This window comes from Phaenicophaeus curvirostris, chromosome 2 (genome assembly GCF_032191515.1).
Source record: "Phaenicophaeus curvirostris isolate KB17595 chromosome 2, BPBGC_Pcur_1.0, whole genome shotgun sequence".
Classification (NCBI taxonomy): domain Eukaryota; kingdom Metazoa; phylum Chordata; class Aves; order Cuculiformes; family Cuculidae; genus Phaenicophaeus; species Phaenicophaeus curvirostris.
This window is the reverse complement of record NC_091393.1, coordinates 102,752,049-102,769,553: the sequence shown is the minus strand read 5'-3', so window position 1 is coordinate 102,769,553 and position 17,505 is coordinate 102,752,049. Positions and strand designations below refer to the sequence as shown.

The 17,505-nt window shown below is 35.7% G+C and overlaps 1 long non-coding RNA gene across 7 annotated transcripts in view; it reads left to right on the top strand.

Annotated features, from left to right (window-relative positions):
• The window catches only part of LOC138717524 (uncharacterized), a 496,265-nt gene that overhangs the window by 130,510 nt on the left and 348,250 nt on the right, over positions 1-17,505 (top strand). For all 7 annotated transcript variants that reach the window (XR_011336889.1, XR_011336887.1, XR_011336886.1 and 4 more), the window contains exon 2: positions 2,060-2,119. This is a non-coding gene — a long non-coding RNA (uncharacterized lncRNA). The remainder of the gene's footprint in view (positions 1-2,059; positions 2,120-17,505) is intronic.

Here is a 17,505-nt window from a genome sequence, read left to right as displayed (position 1 = left end):
TGTTGCTGACTTCAGTGGATTTAGAATTTTACTGTAAGGATTTTAGATGCTTTTTAAAAGAAAAAGGCAATCTGTTTTAATACTAACCCAAAACACTCACTGCATAGTTTCTGCCCTGCTCAAATGGAGATTCACAAGTCTATAAACCAAAAGGAGAACTGTAGGAAAGTGAAACTGTGTATTTCAAGTAGGAAAGTAACTTGAGATCTTTTCACATCTTGCTCTTCATAGTTATTCTCAGTAGCAGAAGTGACTGAGCTGGAGTTGTTATGATCCATAGCGCTTTGTAAGTAGATGGGAATCAAAGAAAGAAACCAGTGCAGCTAGAAAATGCCATGAGAAGGTGTGTGACACAAACCACTGAAACTCCCTAAATGAATTTGCAACACAGCATACTCATTGCTGCTGGTTATTTTTAAAGGGGAGTTTAAAAAAGAAAAATCCACTGCCAAATGGATTTAAGGCACTAATTCTTGCCAGTGAGAATGTAAACCCAGGATTTAATCAAATTTCTACCACAGTTGCACCCAAGCAGATGACAATATCTTCTTTTTGGTTTGCATTGTTTATTTCTGGAAAAGAAGAAAACATAAAGAAATACATTAAGATCTAGAATTGCAGAACAGGGAAATGAAATCAGTTTGTTACAGAAGATTTTTTTATTGACATCTTTAGTTTGTTTTGATGTCTGTAATTAAATCGCTAATTATGTGTTTCTGTTGCAGTGGTCATGCTTTTATTACATAATTGCTACAAGTTTTTCTCTCACCACTAACAATATTTGTTTAACCTTCGTGCATGGTAGTTACATACTTCATAATGTAAAACCTTAGAAATAGAGTTATTGACTGTTACGATTAACTAAATCAGAGGATTTTAAAGTTCTTTGCCATAAATTAGATATGTTTTGTGGCCAAGGATCAAAGATAATTAAAGGATGAAGCAATTGCAGTCATTAAAGAATAAATATTATTTCAACACTGAAGAAAATAAAGCAAAAAATGCAGGAAAATTGATGGCTTTTTAAAGGAGGGGAAAAAGTTTAGCCTAGGGAAATAAAATAATTCTAAAAACTAATTTGTACTCTGATCCTTTAAGCTTCCTTCTGTGTTTTCTCAAAAAACATTTGACTAGGTGAGATGCAATTCTGTCACCTTCTCTTTTATTTTTTCTCTTTTGAATTTAGGCATAATTTTTGTCAGTATATTTCAATGTATTCATTAATTTTTCTCATTTGTTTATTTTATGCAAACCATAAGAGACATTTTTTCCTCAGTGAAGATTGCCTCTTTATTTTATTTTGAAATATTTGTATATTTATTTCATTAAATGAGATAATGCTTTTTCTTATTAACATAATTTCCAGTACATTAAACATATTTCTCCACAGACAGAAGAGAGGAATCAGATTAAATGACAGTTAAATCACTTGCAGCAATTTCAACTGTTAAAAGAAATAAGTGCCTCTGTTTTCTTTGTGATCACGAGATGTGCTGTAAAGGGAAATGAAATACTAAAGAAAGGAGGGAAAACATAAAGAAATAATGACTGACTTATTGCAGTAATACCACTGAGAGAAGAACAACTCACTACAAATAAAAGGAAAAATAATATAGTGGTTTTGAAAGTTACCAAAATTCATTTTTTATTGATGAGATCAGTGCAAGCCCAATACTAAGTAAGCTGCAGGAGAAGGAGAAAAAGGCGTACCAAAACTCAAACAATGCCGTAAACTATGTATGATGAAAGAAGAAATAAATACTATGCATTTGGAAGGGTATTAATCTAAATGCCTTTATTTTTTAAATAATTTATTTTTTAGCATATTTAGGGAAGAGGGCAAAGAGGCAATTTTCTTTTGGTAATGTATCTGCTAAACTAGTTAGGGTTCTCATGTGTCTGTACTGCAAATCTGTCATGTTTTCTTGAGCAAGCATGGGGCTACCTGAGAGGAAAGATTATCTTTTTATTATCTCTTATTACAAGATGTTTCAGAATTATTATAATAATAAATGTATTTGTCTTAATTATACTTCTGTTATTATTTTTATTTCCACAGTCTGAACCAGCTGCTTTGAAGAGAGCTTTCGAATGAATAACTAGGCTGTGAATTTCTAAGGTAATGTTCACATTATTATTTTGCCTCCAGTCAACGTTTCCTCCGCTTGTGCTTTTAGCTGTAAACCAAGTATTTTTCACCAGAGTTTTATATGCCTGATCATGTAGTCCTGAGTAAGGACTAATCCAATACTTGCCATTTTCTTTATCTTTCTCACTTTCTTATCAATGTACTCTACAGATGGAAGCGCTTTATGCACCCCGTGTCAGGTACGGGTTTTTTTAGCTTTAGGATGAAAACAGTGAAGGTGTATTTTGGATGAGGAACCCATTTTTAGCTACCTGCTCTTTCTCAGCGTTGACTGAAAATATCTTTTTTAAAGGACTGTAATTGTAGTCTTCTTGCTTTTAAATGCCTAATGAGGAACAGTGATGTCATTGTGGTACAGCATTCTCCCTTATGTGAAATGGTGCAGGAAAAGTGAGGTGGAAAATGGCACGGTTGTAAGGCTTTTACAGATATTTTTTCTGGGGCTGGGGAGCAGACTCTGCCTTCCTGCTTGGTGCACTTGTTTACTGAAGCTGAGCAGGATATGCTACGGGGTCATTACAGAAGGCTTACTGGGGGTTGGTGTCCCTTGTGTCCTCTTTTGAAGTTATGTTTGTTGTGCCAAGGGGAGCTGTCAGGGAATGGATGTGGAAATGGAATTCAGCAGTTGAGGAGACACTAAGAAATTGCAGTGCATGTGAAACATAATTAAAGAAATAAAACCAGAAGCATCTGTCATCATCCTCTGTGGACATCAACCAAGTGGGGATTGTTCCCGCCAAGCAGAATCACATCTGTTTTACTGTGAAGGTGCAACAGCTGAGCCCTTTCTCACAAATGCTCTAAAGCTTCTACTGGTCATGGGTTGAGGGTCATTTTAAATTCTGCTGCAAGATCACTGTGTGAGGAAGCTCTGCAAAATAGAGAGCTGGCAAGAGAAAATAAATGCAGAGGAAGGTTTCTAACGATGGTGCTTATACTTACAACCTTCATTACCATATTTTCAGAGGGCATAATAATCATTAATGTGTTTATTATGCCCTTGTGATTTGGGGTTGTAATATTATCCTTTCTTTACACACACAGAATTGAAACATCGACAGCCCAAGCATTTTACTCCAGCTCATGTGGAAGGCTGCCAAAGACCTGTTTCTGTTTGTTAGGTTCTCTTGCAGGATCTTGACCTGTGTTCTCAACTTTAGGTCCTTGTTCAAGGTGCCTAACATAGGAGAGTGGTTTTATTTGGCTTCCTCTGCAGTCAATAAAGAAAGGTAGGAATCTCCAGAGGAAAACCTGATTTCTGGACATTTTCAGTCTTTCCTGATGGGTTTTGAATGGTGCTCCACTCAGCAAAGTCTCTTAAAAGAAATTTGTGCATCTTTCCCCTCTATATCCTCACTAAGGACACTATGTGGTTCAGTACTACCATAAAATAAAACATTCATACTTATGCCCCTGATGAAGAAACACAGAGCAGACATAATTCAGTTAACTTCTGAAGATGCTTCATCATGCTTGCAAAAGTATATGTGTGACAATGGCTTAGATAAATGGGTGCCTGATAGTCATAGCAGAAACAAAGGAGACTGAAGTTTCAAGCAAATAAAAATGTCCCTTGATGAGGCATGAGGTTCAGGTGAACAAATGTCCTCCCCTGGATTCTGTGGCAATTGTGTCACCCTTTAAATAGCCATGAAGTTCTTATCAATATGAACAGTTCTTTTTGATCTCAGAGGTGTACTGGCAGGACAACCCAAACCTTATTTGTGTTCTTTTCGCTAGGACTTGTTTAACATGGGCTGTAACCCTGCAAAATAATTGGACACGTTTAGCTTTCTGCACATTAATTATCCCTGTAAAATAAAAAGAACTAATACATAACATGTAATGGCACTAAAAGTAATAGCAAGTTTGAAAATTCAGTTCATAGAAGTGTATGTACAAGGCTTAGTTAACTGTTTTTAAATGAAGTAGGTGATGAGAAAAATCTGTTTGAGATTTTAGCAAGTATATATTTTGCCAATTCAATACCAAGGCCATTCTTCTTCTCGTGACATTGCAAAAACCTAAATCAGTTTTTGACTGAGAGGATAAGATGGTAAAGGTATTCTCAGAACAACAAGATTTAGCTTTTGGAAAACATTAAAGCATGACTACATTGGACCTTTTATGTTATATAAGAGCAGTTTTTCCATTCTGTACTAAATATTATTTTCAGATTTCTCATCTTGCATGATATTGCCTATTTCATGCCTCTGTCAAACTGGCTGAAACAAGCTTTTTTTCCCAAACTTGAAATGTTTGTGAATAAAGGATTGTTGCCTGTAATGTATTTTAAAGCGTGAATATATTACAGCATTGTTTAGGCAGTCTTGCAGATGGAGGCAAGGTGGTTGTTGTCCAGTGCCACAGCAGAGGTCTGTGTCAGAGTTCAGAAGGTAATTCAAGACTATTGGATTCCTCTTTTTTGTGCCTAGATCGGTAGGTTTAGGATATAAAGTGGTCTGGAATATATAATGGAATATTTTCTTTTTCCATTTTTCAGTCAGTGTTTTGGTTATGTGATCTATTCTGTCTGTCTGACAATATTTTAAGTAGATTTGCTCACCAAGCTTATTGATAGGGGACTAAAATTAACATGTATCTTGCTGATGTTGTGAAGCTCTGATGTGGGGAAGGATGTGGTGGAAGTCTGTCCTTCCATGCTCTTAGGTTTTGGCTACAATGTAGCTCCCTTTTCTGGAGAAAAGAGCATACACCAAGTTCATGGGAACACTTGAATGCAGAAGGGTGGCTTGGCAGTATTTGAGGAAACTGAGTGGGACTTCATTCTTGGGTTTGGTCGTTGTTTTTTTTAGTTTTGTTTGACACAATAGGAATGGCAAAGTGAGAGGAAAAAAAAAAAAAGATTGATTCTTCTGCTTTTCAGAGAAGACCTTAAACGACAGAGTATCTCCACACTCATCATTCTGGTATATATATATCTCACTTGATTATTCCTCTCCTGTTGAAATATGATTCAGCTGGACGATATCTTCACTGAAATACACTGGAGAAGTATGGAAATGCAAACTAAAGTTTGTCAAAGTCAGAATCTATTTGTTTTATCTATCTATATCTATGTTTGTTGATTCCTCTAAGTGCTATGCAATTGCTTATCTCTAAAATGTTTCTATGTGCTATATATCCATGGTGCAGGGTGGGTACCCTACCTTTCTCTAACTAATGAGTAGAGCTGTTGATTCATCTTAGACTTGAGGCATATTAGGGACAGGATTTTTAACTACTTTTGTTTTGCTTGGTGTGGTGTTTTTATTTTTTTTCCTGTGACTGTCAGTTTACTATAATTTTTCCTTCACTTCTGAAATAAAATTAAAGGAGAATGTTCTACGCTTCTCTGGAGGCTTTAAGGTTACTCCTTTCATGATTGCACTTCTCATCTAGTCTAGTTTTCTAAGGACGTGAGGTTCACCTTGTTGGTCTGTATGTCTTCTCCCTGCAGTGACTTTAGCATTTGTAAACCTGTTTGTAAAGGAGACTGAAGTTTCAAAGTAATTATGTTTTATGAGTTGCATAATTATCGGTGTCTTGATATAGGGCAGTTATCTCGTAAGTACCTCACTGAGGAAAAGTGACAGGACACATTAGGTGCCTTTTCTCTCCATTGGCAGCAGCCCATGGGATAAACCACAGCATTTGTTGCTGCCTTTTATATGATAAAGGTGGTGTGGGAGGACAAAAAGTGATCATAGAAAACCAACCTTCAATAGTTCTGTTGCTTTGTGGAACAGATTATTGTTTATTATATGGAAATTCAAGTGGAAAAAATGGTTTCAATCTGCTTAAGTTTCTCTTCGTATTTCCAGCAAGAAAATGTGAACATAATAAAATGGTTGTGTTACTTGAAAAATATTTAGTTAAATTTAGCTATGTTTTCTGCCAAAAAAGGGGGAAGAGTGATAATAAATGTCATTTGAAAATTGAAGTGTCCTTGGCTTCCTGTTTTCAGTAGGCTTAAGATAATTCATTTGTTCTAGTTGTAGATTGTCTATTGATGCATCATCCCTTCCAAAACTGTCTGCGGGCCATCTTAGCCAGAGTTTCCTACGGTTATTTTTGCACCATTGTTAAGCGGTACCATACAACTTGTTGGTTTTTCAATTTATTGTGTGGGATCGGCACATAGTTTTCCATTGTGGCATATTTGTGTGTTTGTCACTTTTATGGTTTAAATGCTAGTGTATGCACAGGAAGACAAACCTTTTCCCTCAGTTTTCTTCTTTTGTATTTTTTAGTCCGCAGTGCCTTTATATCAACAATTTGTAAAAGTCAAATTCCTGGAATATTATCAGTTTGCTTGAAAAAAAAGAAAAGTTTGGAGGATACAGTTAATATGGATTAGTGAGTGTTCTGTGAATGGCTTTGTTTTACTACCCAGGGCGGTAGAGAGGGGAAAAACCCAAATGCTTATTTTTATTTAAACTTCTCAGTTTAGTCATTTAGTCTCAGATACCTCAGCATGCCACTTGCGCAGAGACTACTGCCTGCATCAAGAGCTTTTTTTAAGCAAGTAGAGCCCTTCACATAGGCAAAAATACGCCTGCATGCAAATCATTGCATGACAAGGACCATATGTTTGCATTTTTATATATGTAACCCCAAACCAAGCAGTAGTAGGACCACATGTTGTCCAGCTATTACTTTATTTCAGTTGATCTAAAATTGACAAGAGATTTTTTTTCTACTGTGCTGATGGTGTAACTATTGTTTAGTTTAATTTTGAGCTTGTAGAGAAGACTTTTTTTCTTAAATTAGTTTCTCAATGGCATCAGTACCTACATGACACTCAAAAGATAAAACAATTAATTTATTTAACGTAATCAATACAAACTAGGCTACAATCACCAAAATGTTAGCAGCCTTTTCATACAATATATAGATTATCACCACACGTTGGAGGATTATTTAGCTGTAATTTGAGGAAAAAAGTGTTCTTGGCTTCTGTAAAACAAAGAGTTAAAATTTTAAGCAAAACAATCAATTACTTGCATAGTTGTTATTTACATAACTTGATTTTCCGATGTGTGTAGTTTCAATGTACCACATATTTTTAGCTCAGCTGGTATGCAGTAACCAAAGACCAGTAACGAGTTTGAAATTCTGTACCATACGTATATTGCAATAAATGCACTGTGTTAGCTGCTTCTGCCTTTTCCATTTGTTAAAAGTTGTTGTGTGCCGTGTGACCCATGATGTAAAGCATGCTAGAAACAAAATACTAATTTTCTTTACTTTCTTTGGTTTTCTTTGGTTAGTTAAGTACTTTCAAGAATACCGACTATGATTTGAGGTAAAGAATCCCTGCAGCATTTAGGATTCATTTACTACTGGAGCTTTTTATTAATTACACATTTGTAGCCACATGGATAGTCACAAAACCAATCACTTATGTCTGTATTTAGAGATTTGTAGACAGAAGATGTAACGTAAACATAGAAATGTTAAACTACTCATCTGTAGCCTGCAAAGAAGATAACAAGAAGGATTCTGTTCTCTGTATGATTTGTGAACAATGCTAAGTAAATATTCATCATTAATATATAATAACTGTTGCTTTTGGCAGTTCACTTTTCATTTAATTTGATAATGTGTCCAGTAAATGAAGTGGTACAGGCTGCAGTGTTTTACCATCACAATTGCATATTTTCAATCATTGTTAAATGAAGGCAGCTCAAGGCAAAGCTTTAACCCCCACTAGTTTTGTATGTGATAAAAAGAGAAGGCGCTATCAATCTTTATTGTCTGTCTCGCTTACTGTAATTGCATTCAATAGTCCACTGATTCTGTTGTCTGTGCTAATGTCAGGAACAGTGAAGAGCCAGATGCTCAGACTAGATCATATGCATCCAGTGGCCACTTTGATAAGTTGGCAGCAAGGCTCTGGGTTTGATGATAAATTGTTAACGCTATAGATTATGAGCAGCTGAACACTGGGAGTGTACATGGAGAAACTTCTTACCTTGTTTTAAATCTGGCATTACGATGCTAGCTAAAGGGCATGCCATGTATTATTCAAATGCATCTTGCACTGGAAATGTGCCAATGAGTCATTTTATCCCCATGAACAGTAAAACAACAAGAACAAAAAAAACCAAAACAGCCTCACAGTGATTTGAACATGATATTAATAGTCCTAAGACTGTAAAAAGTATTTCAAAATAATCTCTGGTAGTTATGATTATTTGATTCAACAAGAGAGCTTTTGGCTTACTGTATTCCATCCTTGACTCAGTCTTTTTTTTTTTTTTCTCTTGTCATATTTTTTTCTTTTAATTTGAAGTAGTAGCTAGAATGTTTTACTGAATGCTTTTAGAATGCTTTTTACTGAAGTATGAACAGTGATATGTCTTGAGGGAGGAGAATACGTAAATAGGAAGATGATGAAATAACTTACTTGTTTCCTACATGTTACTTCTACCTTTACTTCCACGCTGAAGGGTCTTCAAAGGCTATTTTTTTTTCTTTAAGCTGTTTAGTGTCGTCCCTTGGACAAACAGTTCTTAGAGGAGATCTGAAAAGAATCGCAAACCTCATCTTCACCCAGTTTGTGTCATTTTGTCAGAAAATGATCCTAGTTTTTTTCTCAGGATAGACTTCAATGGTATGGTCCCAGTTATGGGTGGTAGTTCCATCAGGGCAAGTATGCCTTGTACCATATCACTTGTGGCTTATGGCTACAGTAATCCTGACAGTACAGACATGAGGTCTAGATTTTGTATTGTACACTGTATGAACTCGATTGTGGCAGCTGTCTGTGTATATTTTGGTGGATTGTTAGCTCTAAGGTAATAGAAACCTTGAATGTATAAATGTCAGTGAACAAAATTCTGATCAATTAGACCTTTTTTCACATGATGATGGTTCCAAGAGCAGCAGTTACTAGGTCTACAAACAGGAGAGGTGGGGACTTCCAAAGTCATGACTTAGAGGTGCTAGAATAGTCATTGATTCTTAGAAACTACATCTTGAACAAAGGCTGTCATCAAGTGGTTAACAAGTGTTGAGCACAGTAATGGCTGAAAGACAACAAAAATGCTTGATGCATGGGCATATATTGCATGTCTGTAATATACACCTGGCTGCTTGGTATCCTATGCCTAGAATCCCCTTCTAGTATAGGGCATCTATATCAACAGGGCTCAGTCTTTTTAAAAGTGCCCGTGGAGGGGCTGTGTTGTGCACTTGCTGTATACTGGCCCTGTGCACAAAGTGTTCCTACAAGTAGGGTGTGCAGGTGTTTCTCATCCCTGCTGTAAAAGCTGGTTCAAACGTGCACAAGGTGAGAGTGAATGCCTTCCTGCTGAGGAGAACATCTTCGTGGAGAGTACTTGGCATGCGAGCTTTTGGGAAAAAGAAATATTACTATCTTAAACTTAAAATGAGTAATTAACATTCAGCTTTCAGGACTGAGATACTGGGGCTAGGAATTGGGTTCTGAATAATTTTGGTCCAGTCTGGAGGCCTTGAACTGGGTGCTTTTTCTCCTGATGGGCACAGGAGTAAAGGCAATCCTTTATTCATCACTTGTCTTGGATACTTTAAGCAGTTTATTTGACTGCTGCAAATGCTATCTAGGTACATCAGCTTCTCCCTGTGCAGAGCAGCCATATGATAAACAAACTCTGATAAAGCTGGCCTTGACTGAGGAGAGGAAGACATCACTGTAGAATATATGTGCAAATATTGGTTTTCATACATTGTTTCTCTCTTATGAAATCAAATTGCATTGTATTTGGAAGTGTATAGTGAACTTTGTGCTACTTAATGCTGCTGTTTTCAGTCTAATGTGTATGTAGAAGAGTCGTCATTTGATGGAGTTTGGAAAACTAAAATCAGTTTGTTAAATATATGGTACCTACTGCTGCTTTTATTTTTTCCTTTGCATTTTGTTCAAATTAATTAAAGTGTACAGATGTTCAATTAAAGCTTAAAAAATACATGGCTACAGCTGTTTTGAAGCAACATTGTTGGGATTTAACATATCTAATAATGCTTCTCTCTCAGAAGAAATTCAATTAATGACTCTCTGCTAAATTATTTTGCACAGATAAATTAAAAAAAAAAAGTGAAGTAAACTATAAGGAGATGTAGAATGTCTGCTCTATTTATTACTTGGAATAACAAAGTAGCCACTAAGATACCAAAACACAAGATCTGCTTTTTTTTATGGGTTTAGATGGAAATTATTGATAGCTCTCTTGCAATTCCTGGAGAAGTAACTTGAAATAGCTGCTATGGAAAAGCCATCTACTAACTAACTGTACTGAGATTTTTAATTCCTTCAGTACTGCTTTGTAACATGGAATAATAGCAATATCTTGAATATGGGCCATGCTAACTCTTACTAGCATTGGGGCTTTTAATATAGAATTTTGTATTCTAATACAAAGAAAGAGAGCTTAAGACAATCTGGAAGAGATGTGATGCTAACAGCTACAGGAGAGGTGCTGCCGGACCCGGTATCATTTGAGTGGTACTTTTACTGCTTAGGACAGAACCTCAGATGCAGAACAGTGAAGAGAAGTTATATGTGAGAACTGGAAAACATTTTCTCTTGTTTTTACAGTATATATGTCTTTCATGGGATGCTCAGCAGATTTTAAGTAGAACTTATCAAACCACATTAATTTACCTAATATGAAGAGTAAAATATAGAAAAGGAGTTTAATAATTATTTGAATTATCGCACTGTTTCTTAGCTGGCTATAATCCTGTGGGTCTCACTGAGGCCAAGATTTCGCCCCCCTACTAAAGTCAGCAGTAATCCTCCTTTTCAGTTAAGCACAGAGGAATTTGCCCTTATTTTGTTCTTAGTATTGTTATTACTAACCATTAGTTAACGGCGCAGAAGCAACTGAAGTATACCGTGAGGAGGTGCTCTCCTTGAGGATGTCACATCCTATGCTTCCAATACATTGAAAATGTGTTTAGTTTATACACACTGCATACAGATCAAGACATTTTGTCCTGAAGAAAGTTATTAGTAGGACAATGTTCAATAAAGTGAAAAAGGACTTTGTTCCAGTGTTTCCTGTGCTAGGCCTGAGCTTCAGGTACAAAATTAGAGCATCTCCACTGAAACTAGCAAAAGTGGGCTTGTTCATACATTTTTTTGTACAAGTTAAACAACTGCTGTCCCCTTGGTTATTTAGGGTCTAAATGTCTAGAGAATTGCTTAGTGATATTGCATAGAATCTGTATCTATATTTATCAACTTACCTGAACATTAAATATTCTTTTTAGTACATATAGCTGTGGATGTACACCAAGGTACATACACTAGGGACATAGTAGTACATGTTTATATTTTACTGGAGTTTTTGCAGATTTGGATGATATGCTTTGAACCCAGAGCACATCTGCCTTTGTTTGGAGGCAACTCGGGGGGGCGACTTACAAGATCTGAAAGCGTTCAGAGCTTTTAGCACAATCTCAGTGACCACTACCCAATGCTTATCTGTATTTGTCTGCTTTTGGACTAACAAGAGGGGAAGGGCAGGATCTTTGCTGTGACCTCCAGCTCCATATCCCCATATCTCTAATGCCATCAGGAGGCCCAAGGAGAGTTTGAGAGTCCCTCAACGTGGGAGGATTAGACGTGGCTGAAGGGATTTTACATTTCTCACCAGACCTTACAAAATGCTGCACTTGGCCCTAACGGAATGCCTTCCTGCTTGAAATCAGCTCTTTATGGAGAAATAAAATAACACTTTGGTGTGGATACCTGACAATTATAAACAAACAGCACACAGGGAAAAAAAAAGAACTGCAGCAGAAGTTTATTTAGGGGCCAATGTTTTTATTCTTAACTACTTGCCATTAAATCAAAACCAAGTAATTTTTACATTATAATTTAAAGGATATTCCTTCAATGAAAGTCACTCAAAGTTTCATACCAGTTTGACATGTTGTTTTGAACATGTGGTGGAGTTGTATCATTTGTCGTATATTAATAGAAGCATCCTGTTACTTGGGCATGCAAGAGTGTTTTTTGTATTTATTTTCAGTTCTCAGGTAACATTAGAAGTGATAATTATACCTGTCTCTTTAACATGTCATGGCTTCACTGAATATTTTTTGACATAATTTTATTTGCAGCTGGTCTGCTAGACATGAGTTCAGTCAGAAGGTTTCTGCTGTAATTCATGGTTTCTGAAAGCTCTACCAGAACAGTAGATAAGAGATAGGAACTGATTTTTGTCTGGGGCCAAAAATGGAATTTTGTACATGAAAAATATTGCCTGTATGTTTTTGCAGCTGCAAATAATTGAGAGTAAACGTAATGGCTAGACCTATTGCTTCATTTGTATTTGCAGACGATTACATTTTCATCTCACTGCTTTTAAACTGATACGCGGTTTAGCTCTCAAATGAAGTTACTCATTTATAGCTGAGTAGTTCAGGATCTGTATGTTCACTTCCTTTTATTGGTTTCTTGGTTGGGATGCATAAGAACCTGAGAATACAAACTGTTTTAACAAAACTGCAGCCATGATTTTAGATTATGTATGATAAACAATATGACATTTTGCTTCCTGTTCAAAAGTAATTACATGGAAATCAAATGTATGTACCTAGTATCTTGTTTAGAGGGGATGGAGGAATCGGGTATTCTGAAGCTCAGTGGTACAATAATCAGAATTACTGCACCTAGACCTGAAACTATTGATGGTAAAGAAGAAAATTCTTCCCTTTGACTCTAGAATCTTAATTTCACATTCAAGCATTTAAAATAAAGTTTATTTCAGGTAAATTGTTGCAAATTAACAAACTGAAGAAAATTGCTTTGAAAAGAGGAAGAAAAGCCCCTTAACTTAGAAACAGACGGGCATGTGAGATGAAATTTCATAGTTTGGACCAGTTTGAGGAAGCAAAGATAAATTTCTGAAACGTTACTGGAGCATTACATTCTATTTCTTCTTAAAAAGGTTTTGGTATGAAACTTCCCTCAGTTTGTGGTGTACCATGCTAGTTAAACTTCTCTTAATGATGGGGCAGGAGCCTGAATCTGTAGCCTTTTGAAGTTAACAGCAGCTTTGAAGTTGAATAAGTAGACCAAGCATCATGCCTAATGAAGCTGTAGTGTTTCTTAAAAAAAAGGAAATAATTTCCTTTTTTTTTTCTTTGCTTTTAAAGCAGCGTAATAGCAGGGGGCAAGGGGTGTGTGTGACCATCAAGTTCTGTCATAGAACTCAGTCCTCTGATTTCTCACTTATGTAGTAATTTCCACTTGTTTTAAGTTGAATGTAGTCGGTAAATATTATGCTCCTCTGATTAGATGAAAATCTTCACTTTTGGAATGAGACAAATAACTGCAGAACGAAAGTTATTAGAAAGACAGACACACATAACTTCTCCCCTTTTACTTCTCGTATGGGTTGTATTAATAGTGATCTGGGCAGATTGAAAAAAAACAACCAAAAAAACACTAAACCCTGATGCTTTTTATGCATTTTTCTGTGTCTCTAGAATTAGTTTGAGTTATGAGTATAGAGTCTGGAGTGTAAAGTTTCCTGGCTTTCATGGATTTCTGTGTTATATTTTAAAATATCTGCATGTTGAGAAAGTGTCGGATTACTCGGGTAAAGTATTCTTGCATTAGGAGTTTTGGGAGAAAGATCAGCATTTTTAATGTGTTGTAAATTCCAGTTTGAATTGCCCCAGAATTTGAAAGGAGTATTTGTGTGTTTCTGTAAGTCTTGTCAGCACGTTGTTTAGTGAAGGGATTCAGTATGAATGTAACGTCTGTGAAAATGTGTATGAAAGGGCAGCAGCGGATACTTCTATAAGCATTTGTGAGATGAAGTCTAACATCATTGCTGGGTATCTGCACAGATGTTAAATGGCTGTTATAAAAAAAAAATTAGAAATGTTCAGGTGTAGAAAATTATTCAAATTATGTAAATATTCAGATGTTTTATATAAAAATAAGAAGATGCCACCTTGTGGTAACAAAGATGTTTCAGTGTATCCAGAAACCCTTTGGGTGAATAGGGTACATGCCTGAAAACTGGCAAGAATTTAATACGTAAAATTAAATTTTAGTTAGAGAATTAAATGACCAAACTTCCCCTTTCCCATATGATTTCCTTTCACTTATGAATGTACTTTTGTGCTCAGGGTATTTACAGGACTGTTGAAGCAAAACCTGAATATTCTCAAAGCTGCTTATTCCTGTTTATTTCCAAAGCTACTTGCTGTTATCCCAGAAAAGTGGGACTAGGAGGGGGGACACACTGTTAGCCTAGGTAGTGGCCTCACAGCTGAGGCTTCTTTTTGTAGTTTTCACTTTGTGGTTAATACTGCATATTTTATTTGCTGAGATAGCAGAGTAAAATGATATCTCTATTTTGTACTCATCACTTAATAGTGACTATTATTTGATTTGTAGAAAAATCTTATTTATGGAAAAATATTATGGAAAAATAAAGGCTTTAAAAGATTGATAAGATCTCTGAAGTTATCTAATGGACAGGCACATCTAATAGCTTTTATATTATGCCATTCTTTATAATGGGTTATGAAAAGTTTGTGTTTGCCTTTACACATATTGAAATTTAATTTGCAATTATAATGTGAATTGTCTATCATAACAACATCCCCTTTCTCACCAGGTTGCTGTGCTTTAAATGTTTGTTTAGATTAAAAGACAAAAACTAAAAAAAAAAACCCACAAACCCCTGGAAGTTATGCTCTATCTTTTTATTCTGTATTCTGTTTTCTGTGATTTAAATAATCTGTATCTGCAACACATTTAGTGCTGTCATGTACATAATAACAAACTACTGTTGTCTTACTGTTTAGGTCTATTTTACACATTGATGGTCAGGAAAAAACGACAGTAAAAATACTAATTGGAAAATCTTATGGTCCTGAATTTTGCGCACGCGCGCGCGCACACACACACACACGTACCCCTTGACACCAGGAGATGTCTACCCTGTGCAGGCAGTTCTGTGCATATTGATGCTTTTTTTATGTACTACTACTAATAAAAAACAGGTTGGAATTTTTTCCCCAATTTGAAGAAGTATTGTGCTTGTAATTAAAACATACTTTCTCTTAACACAATTTATTTCCTTGCATAATGTAATTTGACAGAGTATTATAAATGTATATCTCTATGCTTCATGACCCCATTATGAGGACAATTTTTCCACAGTAATTCATTTGTGTTCTATTTCTTCTTGCTTTCTGATTACACAATCAGTATTGAATTGTGCAACCAACATCCTGATTAAAACGAGACAAAAACCTATACAGCTTAGCTCACTGCAAAATCTCTTCTTGTTGAGTAAAGACAATGGCAAATTTCTTATTTGTTGGAGAAGAAATTATTAAAATGGATTGCAAATGGAAGAGTAGAAGGCGGAGCTCCAGCACCCCATGGGAGGAAGGCAGGGTAGGAAGTATCAGCCACAAACACTGTTCACAGAAATATTGCAGGAAAAAAGAAGAACCATTAGAAAGTTGGGATTGACAAGAGGGATTTGAGACAATGTTTATCATTTTTCTCCAGATTTTAGGAGCACCATAAGGAACAGTGTTTTTCACAGCAACAATTTATTTAGTTATTAGAAAATAACTTGATAAAAATATTTCAATTCAGGAGTCATAATGCTCCCAAATGCACAAATAATCTTTTATTATTATTTTATCTTACCACCAGGTGTAAGAATCTCAACATCCCTGATGGTAGGTGGCTGCTGCAAACTTAGTCTACCCCCAAAGAGTTTACAGCTGCTGTGTTTTTAGACTAACCCAAAATGTGTATGTCAAATAATACAAGGAAACCTATTCAGTCACTCAAGGAGGGTAACTATATCATTAGTCTGAAATAAATTTTGTGGTTAGAATTAAATATACACTCTGGTAAATGGTAGGATTAAATAGTCTTAATTTCAAATATTTTTGTTTACATTTCAGTTATCTTTGTTTTTTTGTTAATTGTTTTAAACTATTTGTGTATAATGGACCATTTGATTATTGATTGGCTACTAGTTAGAAAAGCAAAACTCTGATTCATTTTTTGAGAATATTAATGAAGTGAATGCTCAGTATATGGGCATACAAATTTGCACTGCTGAGTTTATCTTGGGAATAACCACCTGAAGAATTAAGTAGTAATACTTGAGACTTGAGCATGTCCAGAAAAACTGAGAAACTGAGTTGCAACTTTGCCTGTTGCACTCTGGCACCTTTACTTTATTGTTTCATTTTGTCATTTGAGTACGTGTTTAGCTGGATCATGTTTAGCTGCTTACAAGCAACAACAGTAAATTAATCAAACATATTAGAAAATGTTGTGCTACAAATCTTAGCAGTGGGCCAAGTTCAGTAAAATGCTGATTAATATAAATTATTACTTGAAAAAAAATTTCTTCAGAGCAGAAATTTGGCCTCATGGTCTATACTTGGTTTTGGGGCCTGTGAGTTCCTAATTTTAATATCCTAGCTTTTTTTTTACCAGCTTCTCCCCGTGCCCCCTATAATTTTACATTATTCCATCTTATTTCCTATAGAAATAACCCTACTTACTGGAGTGGTACTACTTGAGATGTTAAAACTCCAAATAGTTATAGCTAGAACTGGTTGGAAAATGGGAAACATCTTGTGGAACAATTCTGACCAATTGTAATTACTTCCATTAATGTATTGTTGATAAATTTTAAACATAATTTCTTTGGAAGGTATGACCTGGTCTTTGAAAGTGAGGGAAAATACTTATTTTTAATCACCTTCATCTCAAGAGCTGTAATTGAGGTTATGAAGTTATAGTGGATTAACAGGTTAGTGATTTTTTTTCAATATGGGGAAAAAAATTCAGTGAGTTTCTTATAAAAACTTTACTAAGTGCTCAACCTTTGAACACAAATGCAAAATCAAATGTTTTAAGTTAGGGCCATAAGCTTCACATTAGAAATTAATCATGAGGTGTTTTGGTGATAAAATCTCTCTCATTTGAAAATGTAATTTATTAACCTGCACAATATCTATTTCAGGGCATTATTCAAGCTCCAATAAAGATTTTCATAATATTAGAATAATGTGCCAATATTAAGCCTTGTGTGAAAGGAAAGAATGCATTTCTCTTGGCTTGCAATCTCCGTTTTTTTTTTCCCCCCTCTGGGATGCAAAACCAGAAAACCCAGGGACATGACCTGATTTTTCTTGGGATAACAGAGATATTGTAACTGATCTTGAAGTAGACAGTGTTGCTGTTGGGGCAATGAGGCTCCCGTCCCTTGGAACTGACTGTTGGCCGTGGCTCCTTCTGCCCTTGCCGTGGGCATGCAAGAAAGGAGGGATGCTGATGGCTGAGTAGTCATTCCCCAAAT